The 17,714-nt window shown below is 37.5% G+C and overlaps 1 pseudogene; it reads left to right on the top strand.

Moving 5' to 3' along the window:
• LOC131479986 (E3 ubiquitin-protein ligase RNF146-like) overlaps window positions 1-16,606 on the top strand; it is a 146,548-nt pseudogene extending 129,942 nt beyond the window's left edge.
• The last annotated feature ends 1,108 nt before the right edge of the window (window positions 16,607-17,714 follow it).

Below are 17,714 nucleotides of genomic sequence, written 5' to 3'. Positions count from 1 at the left end.
CTGGTGTAGGAACAGTTATGAAAAGGCTTTCAATTCATTTGGCTCGCTGAAAAAAAGATACTTTTGGCATTTTCAGGTGGTAGAATTACTGTAGGAAAACTGAGTAACGAAGAAGAAAGGAACTGGTATTAACTGTTTAATGAGAGAGACATTAATAATACAATCTGTGAGACTGATCAGCGTTGGTACTTGTTTGACCTATTTGACACATGCTCAGGGGTCAAATCTTAGATATCCCTTCCAAGAAATGAAAAAGAAGCAATAATGTTGAAATTTACTTTCAAGTGTATCTTCAAGTTAACTTCAGAGCATATTTGTCATTTGTAGACTAGACAGTCTGTATTTATTAGGATAATATATCTGGGATATATATTAGGGTAATATATCTGTATTTATTAGGATAATATATCATCTAGAGACTGATAACAGAAAAACAACTAAATTCAACTCAAGTGAATGCAGAGACAATTGAAAGGCAATAATCATGCCTGCAAATATGGTTAGTTTAGGCTACCAATTGCTTTCCTTGTTCACTTCAGATGCAGAGGCTCCCTAGGACTGCCTTCTGAATCCTAGCAATTAATTTAAAATTATTAATTAAGTAGCAACAACATGAGCAGAGGTTCTAAGTTGTTCTGAGGCCACAAGATGTGTAACAAATAAATCCATTTTCATGAGTTATAGGTAAGAAATATACAAAAATAACTATATACAATACAAAGATTACAAAATATCCTGAGAGGCACATAAACAAATTAGCAGTGCATTTCAAAAGAGATAGTTATTTTCTATTCTTACTAAAATGTGATGAGTTGGCTGGCATTGTGGTACACAGTGGACTTAGTGCCCATCAGAGTTGGGAGTATTCTATGTAAGTACTAATGTGCCTGGGAAAGCAACCAAGGATGGCCCACATACTAGTGCCCCTGTCACCCTGGTATGGTAGGAGATCAAATGGAATTTCAAACTTCCGGTTTCTGGCCACCTTGAAAGTGAGCCAGCAGATGCCCCTCTCTTTGCTTCTGCATTCTCTTATTGATCACAGTTCTTTCACACTCTACACGATAAAGTGCAATCACAAAATCAACTGAATTTCTACAAGGTTATAAAATACAAACAGGAATTTTAAATACTGATTTTCAATAAAAGAAAAGGCAGAGCAATGTACATTGTCAAGGTAATCAACAATACAAGCTTTAGTGGCAGCTGCCAACAGAGAGATTCCACAAAGATGCTGCTGGGCTGACTCTCAAATCACTTAATCAATTTTGGGAAGTAATGGTGGCATGGAATTGCAGGTTTGCATGTATACACAGAAAGAATCATTCATAGTAGGCTCTGTCGCCCAACCGCAGATGCTGAAGTGTATCTTACCGCTTCCTGAGTAGTGTTGCCTAACAACGTCAAGACTGTGAGCAGGCCATATCCCTACCCTAGGTCACCTACAGAAAGGCAAAGTCTTCCCAGGCTGGCCTGCACTGAGTTGAAGCCTTGCTCATCTCTGCTGATTTCACCACTGCAAGAACTTTCGAGAACCAAACATGGTGAACATTCTAGTCATAAATCTGGAGGGAGATCTTTATATGCACGACTATGATCCAATACTTCTGAAGCGTGCACCTTATCTGCACAGAAAACTTCTCGTTTACCACCTTAGAAGACCCCTGAGCAAGGAATTTCCTTTGTTACTGATTTTTTTTTCCCATTAGGTAAGCTGCAAAACTGAGTTGGATGGGATGTACGTTACAAGGGCATGGATTTTGGCATTCCTGTTTATAGGGAAGGACGTGGAGCTGGAATGGTGCCTGAAGCAGCAAGGAAAGCGGGATTACTGGCGCTGATGGAACCCGTATTTTAGGAAACAAGACATTTTGCTCATCTGTGTGGATGACTTGCACGATATAGCAATGATAGAAAAATTCTTCTAGGAGATTGAAATTGCTCTGGAGGGTAGCTTGGGCCAGGAAACCAGCACAGCAACAGTGATGAGAACTACAACAGTTCTATTCCATCCATATACCTCAGAGCCTTCTCAGGGTCACTTGGATTTTCTTGTTTTTCACAAGCACAGATTTCGCATAGCCAGGGAAGCATTCCATCAACAGGCAAACAGGTGTGCCAATCATTTTACTATTCCTGCAGGTGCGATGTCTCCATGATGTGGTCCCTGCTCACATTCCTGCTGTCTCACTGAGCACTTTGGTCAGTTCTTTTTTTCTCCTTTTCATCTCTTTTAGATAGTTTCGATACAGAGCATAAGCACTGAATGTTGGCATGTCTGGGTAGGCAGGAGACTGGGGAGCCAGAGGAGAGGATGGAGTTAGACATTTGGGGTCAGCCTGATTTGCTCCAATGGCTGGACACAAAGAAAGAGCTAAACTTGCTGCTTGACCTGTGCTGGAGCTGAAATTCGGGCAGGAACTAGAGCAAGACCTGCTGCATCAGTTACCACTGCCAGCACTACACTGCTTTGCCTCTTTGTCCCTACAGTTAGCCTTCTCCATGATCTCCTTGATGGTTACTTATTTTTACAGGGATCCGTAGACCTCTAAGTGCATGTATATTTGTGTTTCGTGGAGAAGAAGCCATAGCTTGATTTTTTATCATTTCCTTTGCCTCCTAGGAAACTCTTCTTTCCAATTCCTGATAAATCCATTCTCCCCTTCTGATGTGTTAAAAAAACAGGAGGTGTCAGTTGTGAGTCCAATCATGTAAGCTCTCACTTCTAACTCAATTCTGGGAAACAATACCTAATCAATTGTGATTTACATCAAAGAACAGCATCTTCCCACCATCACCACCTTCTCCTGAACAAGCCCAATAAAATCAATCTTTAAAATCAATCTTATGAAGAAATGTATAAGATCAGTAGTGTTTTTGATGAAGGTCCTCACCTTTCAGTAGAGCTTTGGAATGACAAAATATATACTCTGGGCATGGGAAGACTCCCTTACATATCTTATTTGCCATAATTGCATAGACATAAACATTTCACCTTTTCATATTTTGTAGATATGTGTCAAATCGTTGGGGACAAAATGGTTTATACAATATTGACGTATCCTGCTCCAAATGGTCGGTACCTTGCTTGAGCACACACGCTTTCAAGCATTGTTATTGGAGGAAGATACTATTTGAATAGATAACCATATTCTACAGTTGAAGTTGTGGTTGACGTCTTACCTACCAAAAGCAAAGATTCTTCTCTAAATGACTTATTTATTTCATTTGAAAATGATACAGAGAGAAAGATGGACAGAGAAATCTTTCATCTCCTGGTTCGTTCCTCAGGTGTCCACAATGGCTGGAGTTGGGCTGATTCAAAGCTGAAAATCAGGAGCTTCTAGTATGTTCTCACGTGTGTACAGAAGTCCAGTGTCTTGAACCATCCTCTCCTTATTTCTAAAGCTGTTAGGAGGGAGCTGAATCAGAAATGGGACAGCTGGGATTAAAACTGGTGTCCCTATGGGAGAGTTGCAGCTGGAAGATTAGCATGTAAAGCCATCGCATGGGTTCCAAAAGCAAAAAAAAATTTAAAAATAAAATTGCAACTATCTTACAGAACCCTCCAACATGTTTATAAAAAATTAAAGGCACAGAGAATGTAAAATCAGCCTCCTGATTTGAGCTCCTTAATTGGTAACAATAATTTTCAGTTCTAAATTCTAAGTGTGAAGCACTATAAATATCTCACTTCTCAAAAGTTCTGAGAAAGTTAAGGAAATATGACATTAACTCACTTTCCCCAAATCACAGTTCATGATTTTTTGTTTACTTAATGCAGAGTTCTGCCTTTCTTTAGTGCCTCAGTCCAAGGCAAGGACATCCCAGATGAATGTTGCTTCACGTGGTGTCCTTGGCTGCTTCACTTCTGGATTTCCTCCGTGTTCATGGCCTGGGAAAGCAGGGGAGGATGGCCCAAGGGATCCCTGAATGCATGTGGGAGGCCTGCAGGAAGCTCCTGCCTTTAGATTGTTTCAGCTCCAGCCACTGAGGCCATTTGGGGAATGAAGCAGTGAATGAAAGAGCGCTCTCTCTCTCTCTCTCTCTCTCTGTCTCTCTCTCTCTCTGTCCTTCTCTATGTAACTCTTTCAGGTAAAAATCAAATATTTCTTTAAACATGTACTAGATTTCAGAATGTTGATGATTTTTCTTTACAGTAAAAGTAAAACAATGAGTAATCTGTGCTTCATCTGGCAGAAAATGACGACGTGCTCTTGAGGAAACTCTAACAATCACAATGCTGAGGTTGATAGCCAGGATGAGAGTAGTGAGTACTAACGACGACAGCACTTATTGCTATGCTTTTCTAACTCAGAGGAAGGCTGTAATTCAGTTTTAGTAGGCAAACAAGATGATTTACTATATATCTGCGTGTAGTTACTTTTAAGACACTAAATATTAACAGATTTTGAATTTAACTGCTGTTCCAAAAGGCCTACATATGTGACACGGCAATGTTCTTTAACTTAATTAATGATGTAGTTTAATACTGACATGCTTCAGTACAAATAAATTGAATTCAAAGAAAATATTTCTTGAATCTCCCCCGCAAGGTATTGAAAAAATGCTATCAAACCCAAGATATTACTACGAGAACATTTATACTGTGTGCACTGAGCTGCCATCATTAAATAAGATGACTGCAAATTCATTTCACTGGTTAATTAATGTAAGAGTTCGCAAGAAGAATTGTCATTTTTGGATTTTATTTCTTAACATGTTGATCTAATGAAATGTATTAACAAGTTATGAGAAAGCAGTTGGGAATATCGACGGACTTTACATTTCTCTTTAATGCAAGGCTGGGTGCTGTGTATGAAGGTAAAGTCTTAATTTTTACAAGGAGTGTTTTTATTTTATTCCACATGGGGGGAGGGCCGGGGGGAGGGGTGGGGTGATTCCCAGTTCCAAAGAAGCTGTAGCACGTAATACAATGTAATCAATGAATAAATTTTTTAAAAAAAGGAGTGTTTTTATTTTTCATTTAAAAGGCAAAGAGATAAGTTAGGTCTTCTACATGGGTAAGCATGTTCTTGCAGGTGTGGGTACGTCCTGCCTCCCAGCTGCACAATGTCAGGAAGGTGCACTCTAGAGCACAGCTGGGACTTGGTCAGCTCTATGATATCTGATGTGGACTTCCAATTGTATCTAGCCACCAGGCCAAATGCTTGCCTTGTGGACATTTTTATTCTTATCATTGCTGTTGTTGTTTTGTTTTTGTGCTGATTTGCACATCCCAGACAAACCTAAAACATTTATGCACTATACTCAGCAAAATGCTATCAAGGAAAACAAAACAAAGATCGCTTTCCAAAGTTTCCTTAGGAAAACAAATGGAATATTGACAATTGTACATTATTTATTCAAAGCAGAAAATATGAATGTCTCACTAAACAGAGTTGTTCAAAGAAAGGAATCATTCTCCCACTCCAGTCTCCTATAATACAGTTAGCAAAGTGAAAGTCCTGAGGAATATGCAGCTGGAACAATGTGACTCAAACTGCATTGTTGATTGAAAAATGTTAACTCAAATTGATATGAAATAATATATATGTTCCATTATTTTGCAGTCGCCTTTCCTTTCCTACTGTTATCATTTTGTTAAATGTAATACCTTATTATTTTCCTTTTAAAAAAATATTATGATACAATCCCAAAGGAGCTGGGATTTTCTGTACCCCTCCCCCCAACATATCTTCCATACTAATATAATAGTATAGCACTTAATAAGCAGTCCAAAGTCTATTATTCTGTTATTTCAGTGTGTCCTGAAATTACTAGTACAGATGATGGCAAACAGTATTGCCTAGATATATCCGACAGTTTCATTGGAAGCCCATCTTTGATTTAGAAGTAGAGATGTATACTGCATTGTATCTTCACAACTGGGTATAACAGTCTATTATACGATTGTTATTGATGCCTTAAATTTAAAACAATATCTGCTTGTTTTTAAGGAAAGATAGAACATTTGATAAAATATTCAAGATATTATGTGTCCACTTTTGTCCTGAAGTTTGCCCTAATGTAAGCAATGTTTTCCTTAAGAAATGGCTTGATAATATTTTGGAACAGATGGCAATCATGGAGGTACAAAGGGTTTGTTACCATGCACCTTGAACTGCTACAATACATGATGCATTTTAGTTTCTCACCACAGAAAGCAGAAAGTATATGGGGCATCTTCTAAAGGGAAACAAATGTGAACCCCCTCAAAGTGGCTTAAAATCTCAACCTTATATTGACACTTATTTTTAGGGAAAGAAAACAGTTTATAAAGATAAAAGGAAGTTTTTTGCAAAGGCCCTCTGTTTGTAGATTGGCTGAGTTCCCTTGATCCCTTTCACTGCCCTTTAACAAAAGAACAAAAAGCAATTGAATCAGCACTAGGTGAAGGTGATGCATGATTTGATTGTAAGATTGAGCAAAGAATCTATGTTATGTGCTTTTATAAAATCCTTTCATTCATGATCTTTTAATTCTTACTATTCTTACTATTATTATTATACTTACTATTCTTACTATTATTATTATACTTACTATTTTTACTATTTTAAGCAATATTAGTTTGTGTTTAGTAAATATTGATTTTGAGTAAATGTAAACCACTTGTCGCTATGTAACTGCATGTGCTGCCAACCGTGGAGTTCCTGGCTTCAGCCAGGTGACTGCAGGTTTCAATGAGTAATGGTCTGCTGAGAATGTTTTCTTTAGGATTGTTTTTTATAGTCTCTTAACCATGAAGTAAAAATGAAACAACTGGATATTGTGCAAAAGCTTGTGATGATTTGTGCATAAATAAAGAAGGCAACTTTTCTGAGTTGTCCATTATGAGCATCATGTCATAGTGGTCCACGTCTTATCTCTTCTTCATATTGTCTCACCGATCAGCGCATCCTTTGCAAGCTCTCCAGTCAGCCGGAGCTGGTCTCTGGCACTTGGACATTATTTAAACTAGATTTATTTTCTTAAAAAATAGTATTTTATATCAATCATATTATTTGCAACTGCATGCAAGCATATATCAAAATAGGTTTATCCAGAGCACAAGTAGTGAAAATGTAGACAAATAGAAATATGAAAGAGAACAAGATTAATACTATCGGTGTTTTAGCAAAGCCTGAAAAACCATTCAAGTGTGTTGCTATATCCTGCCTTGGAATTTGCAACTTTGTCCTAGGGCTTAATCTTTCAGATGTCTATGAAAGAAGCACCAGATATATCTGAAAGTCTCAGCGTGGTCATAACTTGGCTCTGTGAATCTACATCAACCAAATGGGATGTTGCTAAATGTCATTTCCTCAACAAACACACACTTGGGAGCTGACGGTGAGAGTGACGTTAAAGAATTCCAAAAAATTGGTTTGTTGGGTTGAGGGGCATACTATTTAACTTAGAAAATTATGCTTACATTAATTGTTTTGTAAATATTCCAATCTTTGTTCCTTAATCTTTTCCCAACAAAGTACAAGTTGTTGGTATAAATAAACAAATAAATAAATAAATAAATAAATTTATTTTTAGAAAACAAGGCTTCTAGCAGTAAAATAATTTCTTATAAATTTTGAAAGTGCAGCCTAGATTTAGGATTATAAAAAGAATTAAAAGATAACATATATTGAACATATTCCTTGTTCTAAAACCACACAAGTTATTTTATGTAAATTAATTCATTAAGTCTTCCTGCTATTCTTCTGATTCTCAAGTTTGTATATTTATTTTAAAGAGAGTTACAGAGAGAAGGAAAGATGGATAAAGTAAAACAATGCCTTTTACTAATTCACTCCCCACATGTGGGTAATAGCTAGGCGTGGGCTAGGTGGTAGACAGGAGCTTGGAACTCCATCAGGGTTTTCCGTGTTGTTGGACCACCTTCCGCTGTCTTCAGGTGTATTATATGGATTGAACGCAAACTTCCAGGAGTCCAGCTGGACCTCAAATGGGATGCCATTGTTACAGGTGGTGGTGTTTGGTTTGGTTTGGTTTGGTTTTTGTTTTTAACAGACCACATTACAGTATCCCTCTCTCATGGCAGAATGTGTAGTGTAATTTTGAAAATGAGGAATTGTATTTCCATGTTTGAGGAGTAACAAAGTTGGATATACGCAACTAGCTCTTGTTAAGCATTACTTAGACAATAATCAGAGATTCAAAATAATGAGCCTAGTATTGGAAATGAGAAGTAAATGAAAAACTGGTCTGCTTAACCACTGTTGTAATGCTCAATCCATGCCAGCCCAACACTGGCTTACTAGTGTGTCTAAGAATTTATCAATTCAATAGCATTAATGTATTGTGGGTTCTAATGGCAATATGAAGTACACAGTTAAGATAACATGACGATGGTTTAGAAGAATCCTAAGTAGATAATTTCAATAACTGGTTCTCTGATTCTTTTGAATTTTTTTGGTAAAGATTTATTTATTTGTTTATTTTAATGGAAAGGCGGATAAACAGATATACAGAGAGGAGAGACAGAGAGGAAGATCTTCAGTCCGATGGTTCACTCCCAAAGCAGCCTTGAAGGCTGGAGCTGAGCCAATACAAAACCAGGAGCCTCCTCCTGGTCTCCCACATGGGTGCAGAGTCCCAAAGCCTTGGGCCGTCCTCCACTGCTTTCCCAGGCCACAAGCAGGGAGCTGGATGGGAAGTGGAGCCGCTTGGATTAGAACTGGCACCCATATGGGATCCCGGCACGTTTAAGGCAAGGATCTTAACCTCACACTTTCACGCCAGGCCCAATTCTTTTGAATTTTAAGGAATTGTATAATGACATAAAAAGAATGTTAATTGGCCTAAATGAATCACAGTGAATGTTTTAAAAACTTTGGAATTCAATGGAATTATTGAATGGATGTTACTGCTTTATAACACCAAACTTCAACAACATTCAAGTGGGCAAAATTAAGGCAGGTGTATGTCAAGGAAAAAAGTAATTCTGAATGTATCTATGGACTCTGTCATGTAACATTCTGATCAAGGTTTTTCTTGAGAAAGTTTTCCCAACGCATGGCATCTGTCAGGTTATTCAGGTATAACTTGTTGGTCATTAGCATCTGTTTTACATGTATTCCTAAAAACACAGATATCATTTGGATACATGCTAATATTTGAAATAAGTTATTGTATTTACCTTAGAAACATAAAATAAGGCCCAGCGGCATGGCCTAGCGGCTAAAGTCCTCACCTTGAAAGCCCCAGGATCCCATATGGGTGCCGGTTCTAATCCCGGCAGCCCCACTTCCCATCCAACTCCCTGCTTGTGGACTGGGAAAGCAGTCAAGGACGGCCCAAAGCCTTGGGACCCTGCACCCGTGTGGGAGACCCGGAAGAGGTTCCTGGTTCCCGGCTTCGGATCGGCGCAGCACCGACTGTTGTGCTCTCTTGGGGAGTGAATCATTGGACGGCAGATCTTCTTCTCTGTCTCTGCTCTATGTGTATCTGACTTTGTAATAAAATAAAAATAAATATAAAAAAAAAAGAAACATAAAATATTCAGTAAGCACTAAAGACAGATCTCTTCCTTCCATCAATGCATAGGACTAGTGAGAAACAAAGCCTTTTGTATGATTTTTCTCAGAAGGTTATTCACTATTTACTTATCGTACTTAGTTTTAACAATTTTGATGTTTCTTGATGATATGCTTTCCTAGATATTTCAATATAATAAAAATTGTAAAATAATAGGTCATCATATAATAAAAAGAAGCAGGCATTTGGATCAAGTTTAATGATGATTTTTTAGTGATGAAAGATGTTGCATATAATTGCATAAATGTGTTAATGTTAACATGACATTTTATGAGTAGTTAAATAAGCAGATGTTCAAGAAATAGTATTGCCCTCAAGAGCCAAATTCTTGATTGCCAGCGCTCATAATGACAACCTTATTATGCTCATAAGTATAGTTAAGAGAGAGAAACTGTGATTAACTTACCTGTAATTTTCTCAAACCTTCTTATTACCTAGGATCAAAAACAGAAAGACTAACATAAAAAAAAAAAAAGGTCAACTTCATCTGAGAAGTTACTGGAAACAATGATTCTATGCAATGACTTACCTTTGTAAAACTTACTAGTACCTTGAACCTATACACAATCTAATATCTGATGAAGGGTTATCTGTTTTTGAGACATTGTTTACTAATAACAACCCACTATATGAACATGACTTAACAATGCTTTAAGATTCTGCAATGAAAATAATGTACTACTCTTTTCAATAAACAAAAGATGCTTAAATTTGCCACCTGCATGGGACAAATAAATAGGAAAGGTGGATGACAAAATACATTTATATTCTGGAGCCTGATAATCAGAAATAGATAATAATGGAGACTGACAGATCAGAAATAATGCTGCACAACCGAGACTATTTTTAGAAAAAAAAAAGAATGCATTTGTTTGGATAAATCAGTAGTAGGAGCTACGATGTTGAAAATCTAAATCAGATTAAATGGTTTTCACCAGGTGATATTGAGCTACTGAAATATCTGATTGGAGAAGTAGCAAAATTATGTCTGCTTATTAGAAAAGAAATATTAGGGGCTTGTGTTGTGGCAAGCTCCCTGCTAACACCTTGGAAAAGCAGCATCATGTCTGAGTGCTTGGAAGCTAAGTGGGAGACCCAGGTGAAATTCTTGAGTTGCATCTGGTTCAGAGCAACGACTGCAATAATTTGGGGAGTTTTTAAGCAGAAGAAACATCCATTCTTATAACTGTTTCTTTCAAATAAGTCTAAAAAACAAAATGAAACAAATGTAGCAAATTAGGTTTGCTACAAACCTAATCTCAGTCAAAATAGCTTCAATTAAAAAGGAAAATTAAAAAAGGAAAATTATTGTCATCTTCAAAAAACATCTCAAAAAAAAACTAATGCTATATTATTTCAGTTCAAGACTCAGAGAAGTGAGATGGAAATAAACTTTTCCATCTTCCAGAACTGTACATTCTATCCCACACCTACTCCTTGATGTGTTCTTTTTAATGTGCACTTTTATTTTTATCTTTATAGGCACAGGTAGCACATGATGTTACGTCTTTAATAAACTATGGCAAAGCCTAGTGTCTTCATTTGTGACATGAAAATGAGACACAGGGTGGTTACGTATTTGTTCAGATTTGTTCATTTAGCATCAGATATTCCATCAGGAGTAACCAGGCTTGTCACACAGGGTTTACAATCTGGGACTTTGTAACTCAAATACTGACGGAATATTGTAAAGATTGTTAAAATTCTAAACTTGAGGGTAAAGGCGAGTATTTGCTTGTGTTAAGAAAGAACAAATCTATGATTTTTGTGACAGACTAGGGTTTGCTTGTGTTTAAATATGCAAAATTCCAGTTGATGTTAAATATAAAAGAAAATAACATATACAGATTGCACATATGGCACTAGAAGTAGAATGCTTTACACAATTGTATTTACACATTCTTAGCAGAAACTCCGAGTTCAAAACATCAAGAAAAAAGGTTAAAAAAATAAATGAGTGGGATGGAAAGGTATCAGAGTTTAAAATGTATTTAGATGTGAATGTACTGAGACCAGACTGTCCACGTAAAAAAATTGTTGTTTATGTTGAAATATACGGAAATATCTATGCTCTCTATGTTTCTAGATGCCAACTCACATATAGTTTCAGGCCAATAACCATGGCTGCCTCGGAGTACTGTTGACAAGGTCACTGTCTTCTAAAGCAAGTCACTGGTATGTCGCCACATTGAATATTTAAGTATTTCTTGCCAACTGGATTTGTGATGTAAAGGAAACAGATTTTGAAGCCTCTTTTAGAATGCTTATTGTGTTAAATTCCTGAGTGAAATAGAAAATAAATACTTTTTTGGATATGTAATTGGATTAGGTAGCTCCAGAAAATACAGTGTCTCACCGGGATTCTGGATGCTTTCTCATAAAAAGCTTTTTAAAACTCCTGAGCTATATCCAAAGAGGAAAGCCATTCATGTAACCAAACTGCTAAGTTACCTCAATTTTTCTATGACAGAGAAATGTCTTTTGCTATATACCTTCTCAATTATGCACTAACACAGTGAGACTTAACATAGTTATCTATTGTTTAAAAGTAATTTTTCAATTAACTGTGCAAAAACAATGTGATCAAAAATTAGAAATGTGTGTTGACTCTGAATTTTCTTTTGTAATACATTCCAATTATCATTTGTACTAAAATGTGCAACAGGTGCAGTCAACTGCAGCCGACACATAGAGGCCTTCCCTGACGTGCTTATCCGTTGCCACTGTAGCAACACTAAACACAAGCAGATGCAATTCAATAGGATAATCAAACTCATGGATGATTGATCCATTTGTTTGGGTCCTAATTTCACCATCTGAAAGCCTTGTAATCTTGGGCAAATCACTTCATATTTCAGCATGTAATTTTCTTTGTTGGTGAGAGAATGAGCATACCACCTACGCCATAGCATCAGCTGAAGAATTCAGTTAACAATGCAGGTCATTCAAAAGAGTGTTTGGGACAGCTATGGACTCAGTTGTCCTTGGACGTTCCTAGCGTGACTTCACACAGTTTTGTCCACACAATGACAATGAAAATACAGTTTCACTCTGCTGCATTATGTGGGTTTTAAGCCAGGCATGTGTGAATTTGTTTGTTTTTGCTTTTCATAATGATATATTAAAGCGTAGTATGCTTTTAGTTCATTATCCAGTTTTTGTTCATTGCTGAATTTGTATTTGCTATAGGATAAGTACTCTGTAACAATTTTCCCATCTTTCAGAGTTGAGTGAAGTCAGTCTTCTATATGTTCTGGAACGTCTTTCGGTATTTCATTCATGGTCTCCATCTCCGTATCTTCATCAGCTGAGATACTCGAGGTTCCTATAGAATCTGAAGGGGCTGCAGCACGTTCACTTTAGATTCAATCTGTGCCTCATAGATTAAACTCTTCTTTGGCTTCATTTTGGGGGTCTGCTGGACTCGTCACTCTTGCAGGTTCACATTTTGAAAGGAAGTGATAAAATCACTACCTTTGTAGTAAAATGAACTTGGTTCACATTCTAACTCTTTGATAAATATTTTATATTAACCAAATTTTTGTCATACCTTTTTTCTTTTTTCTTTAAGATTTATTTATTTTATTGGAAAGGCAGATATCAGAGAGGAGGAGAGACAGAGAGCAAAATCTTCCGTCCGATGATTCACTCCCCAAGTGGCTGCAATGGCCAGTGCTATGCCGATCCAAAGCCAGGAACCAGGAACTTCTTTCCTGGTCTCCCATGTGGTTGCAGGGTCCCAAGGCCTTGGGACTTCTTTGACTGCTTTCCCAGTCCACAAGCAGGGAGTTGAATGGGAAGTGGAGCTGCCAAGATTAGAACCGGCGCCCATAAGGGATCCCAGCACATTCAAGGTGAGAACCTTAACCATTATGTTATCGCTCTGGGCTCTGTCATACCTTTTAACTTTCACATTCCTTCTGCATGTAATGGAATAATTAACAGTTACTTACTCACAAAAATGATACAGATATTAAATGTGCCTTAATCTTATAGAATGATACCACAAACAGCTGTAAGTACCAAGGCATATCACTTATTGCTCCAATGAAAGCATTGCTTTACATTTTTTGGTGTTTCACATCCTAATTGTTACTGTATTCAGTAATCTGAAGTCACACCAAAGAAATAATCTCTGTTAAAAACAAAACAAACACACACACGCAAAAAAGAACTTGATTATGCCAATATTGTGGGAAGAGACAGTCTATTAATTCTCAAATCAGTACACACATTTTATTACAGAGCAGAGTAATACTTTATCAACCTATTTTAAACATTAGCCTTCCATTTCAAATTTCACCAGTAAAACACCTTACAGACAGCTGGATAGAACTGTTCTTTGCCCTCAAAACTGACAATACTCCCCATCCTAACCTCACAAAACTGATTTCCTGCACTATGTCTCAAAGTGTAGTTTACCTTCAGTTGTCATTTTTTAATCTACGAACTGTCTTACTGTGCAATCTTTACAGTTCCTTTCTGCCTTGAAATTTTATTTAATATTTGTTATTTATCTTTATTGTAATTTACAGTACTGAGTCTCACCTTTCCCAGTAGGTGGAGATATAAAACACCATTTATCAGGTGAACTCTTTCATTGATGCTCCTTTTGCAGCCGGTTCCATATGGTATTGAACTGCTAAAAAGCCATGTCCTTATAAGAGAAAAATTGAAATAAAAAGTAATACCTGGAAGCAAATTCAAAGAAGGCCAAATACCTTGGTCACTATTATATTCCATTGTTTAAAAGTTTGAATATCTATGATAATCAAAAATACTTTTTATATTTGGGTATGCACAGGTGTCCCATTATTTTATTTTTTATTCATGGTCGACCAGGTGCTCTTAAAGATAATTCTGTAAGTTACTATAATCAGTTTCTTCAGAAGTAGCCATTAGGTGACAGCCAGAACTCCGAGGCCAAAGCACAGATGGTTACCTACTAATCAGTAAAACATTCCTACTACATTTTATTTTCACAACTTATCTATCTCTTATTGGGAGAAATACATCAAAAGGGAAAGAAAACATAATGATCTAGGACAAAAAGTTTCAAACATTAAATCCCCCTACAACTGCAGACTTTACAACCTCATAAACAATCAAACAATAACCAAAAGTATATCTCTATGATGTTAATATAATCACCCTATGATTCCTCTAGTTACAAACTTACAAAAGTGGCTAAAACAGCTGTATTTTCTATGCTCCAAAGAAACTGCAAAGACAGACTAACCTTTGAGATAACAATAACTATTCATCGTCATAGCAGTTAATGCCATTGCTTGCATTAATATTTAAGAGATTTATCAGACCCTTTCCCAGAAGGTGTGCTACATGTCTGGGCCAGATTCTGAGGCAATGTTTAAGTACCCAATAAGGTGTTCAGAAATGGCACGGGCTTAATTGTGCTCCTGTGTGTAAATTGTCAAAGGCCACTCACCAAGACATTATCATTAACATTAACTCTCAAGCTCACATCAGTTGCAAAAACCATCTCACAGGGGCAAGCAATGCCTCAATAGGATACAGAATCCTTAGTGGGGCTTGAGTGTCCATGCAAATGGGGGTGAGACTGTGTCAAGGTGGTCAGAGAGAAATCCGCCCGGCCCTGCAAAATAGCTGGAGGCTCCCCGGGGTCCTGCCAAGCAGGGGAGCTGTTCTCTTCATACCTTCGTGCCATCCACACCTACTGCACGGACCCCAGCGTAGATCTTTATTGTAATTTTCTTAGCTTCTTAGCTTCTCTCTCCTTTTCTGAAATGTTCAGCAGAGCATTAAATATGCATTTTTTGTTCTAGAACACATTTAAGCCAACAATTATATTTCTCTTTGTTTATAAAACAGTTATTGGAGTTATGAAGCTGGAATAAGCCAACAGGAGATGCCTGGTTTTGTGGCAGGCATCTGAGGGGTTAACGACCGAAACTGTGGCTGGCTGTGGTGAAATTGATCACTCACTGAAAATGCTTCCTACAAACAAAGAAGCAAAGCGTCCAGTTCTAGTACTGGACCTTCTGTCATCATCGTTGTGTCGTTTGTCATCAAACTTCTGCTCATCCGATCAGTCTGCCCTGTAAACTTGTGGTCTGCTGTGTGTAAAGGGAGTCTGATGGTTGGAAGATGTGCCATTAGTCATCAGGACATATCTGAGGAGTTCCTGGACAAGCCTACCCTTTTATCACCAGAGGAACGCAAGGCAGCAAGCAGAGGAAATGGTGAATTTGAGTGGCATTATGAAGGAAAAAAAATGGGTTGTGGCAGTATGAGTGTCCTAGTAGAAGGCTGGAAGACGCTTTTTCCAAAGGCAAAAAGAAACCTCAAATGTTAATCCCTAGGTTTCTATATGTTGCTGATCTTAAGAAAAACATGGTTCAATATAGGAGAAATGGATATTAATATCATGGGGAGATTAAGTGAATATAATGGACATCCGAAAGAAGGGAGCAGCTGAATTTAGGCAGGCACAGTAGTCCTAGCAAGACAGAGCCCTGCCATTGGAGCGGACGGCTCATTAGCACTGTTCAGCCCCCAGTGTGTATCCGCCAAAGGTGTGTTAAGAAGCCCCACAATGCCTTCCGAGGAAAGCACTTCTCCAGAAGACTCTTTTGCTAATTTACAGCTCAGTGGAGACAACAAAGCTGAAAGGAGTCGCAGGGAGGAACCAGAAGAAGATCATGAATTCTCCACCTTCAGGCAGGGTACTGGACACCCCCACTGAAGAGAACCAAATGCTGGTGCCGGGTCCCAAGGATCTGGGCTGCCCTCTACTGCTTTTGCAGGCCACATGCAGGGAGCTGGATGGGAAGTGGAGCAGCTGGGACACAAACCAGCGCCCCTATGAGATAGCAGCACATGGAAGGCAAGGACTTTAGCCGCTAGGCTACTGCATTGGACCCCCGAGTTTGAATTTTTATATATAAAATCTGTAGTACTAAATAGGTGGATCTTTCTTTTATTGTCCTATTGCACACAGGAAAGGTATTGTCACAATGTTACAGACACTGCAGTTGCCATTAATGATGACGCTGAAATATATATCACTTTGCATGTTCCAAATGCACAGTGAATTCAAAAACCATTTTCTTTGCTGTTTGGCTAGATGAGAGTAATGACATATTGCCACTTGTAGCTGTAAGAGTTAGAGAACAGTACCTAATTCATCTTATTCCCTTGCTGATACCTTATGACTGTTGTAGTCAACTTGACGTGCAATTTTCTTTGGCCTGTATTCCTAAGGAATTCCAGTGAGGGGATCTTCTCTTAAAGTGGGAAAAGAATATAATTTTATGTGTTAAAACACCTACAGACCTTTTGCGGCTTAACTCAATAAAGGGTTATTTTCATGCATGCATGATATTCAAGGGCTAACTTGAATATTGCATGCAGCATATGCATAAACATATAGAATATAGCATAAGCAAGAAATATTCTTCATTAGGGTCGAGAGATGTGCTGCAGATGTTTGTCAATCTGACAAAATCTACCAGAACTGGATCAATACAGTCTTCACTAGATAATTGACGAATGAATTATATCTTAAATAAGGTCAGTTACCAGGAGAAACACAAATTAAGATAACCTAAAATGATTTTAGGTGTATCAGTGTGCAGGGATCCCCGCAAATAAATACCCTGAGAAACTTATCAGTGGCCTGCGCACAGCTTAGATCTTGGTATTTTTAAATGTTCCACAAAATTCTGATATATAAACAGAATCAAGAACCATGGATAAATGGCAATTGGATGTTGTATAAGTGACATGGAGTCATAGGTAATGATTTTCAGTGTCAGTCATTAAAACAAGTTCTACAATACTTCAAATATAATCTATCAATATGTGTCTATATATGTTGAAACATGCAAAACTTCAAAATCTTATAGAACAGAGGCTTGTACATGTTTGACTCTGAGGAATGAATGCAATTTCCTATGACTAATCAACAAAAGAGGGAAAAGGTAAAAAGTTATGCTTACTAATATGCAATTATAATACTAAAAATAAGTCAATGTTCCTTAAATGAATAATTAAACACCAATATTCTAAGACTCCATGGGAATGGTTTGGGGAGAATTTATTTCAGCATTGTATTAAGATCTATAATCCAAAGGCATTTAAATAAATTTGAGGGAAAAAAAAAAACAGCAACAAGAGCATTCTCATTTCTTTTTTTTTCA

This window comes from Ochotona princeps, chromosome 4 (genome assembly GCF_030435755.1).
Source record: "Ochotona princeps isolate mOchPri1 chromosome 4, mOchPri1.hap1, whole genome shotgun sequence".
In the NCBI taxonomy this organism is placed as follows: domain Eukaryota; kingdom Metazoa; phylum Chordata; class Mammalia; order Lagomorpha; family Ochotonidae; genus Ochotona; species Ochotona princeps.
The sequence above is the reverse complement of the archived record's forward strand: the minus strand, read 5'-3'. Positions and strand labels throughout refer to the sequence as shown.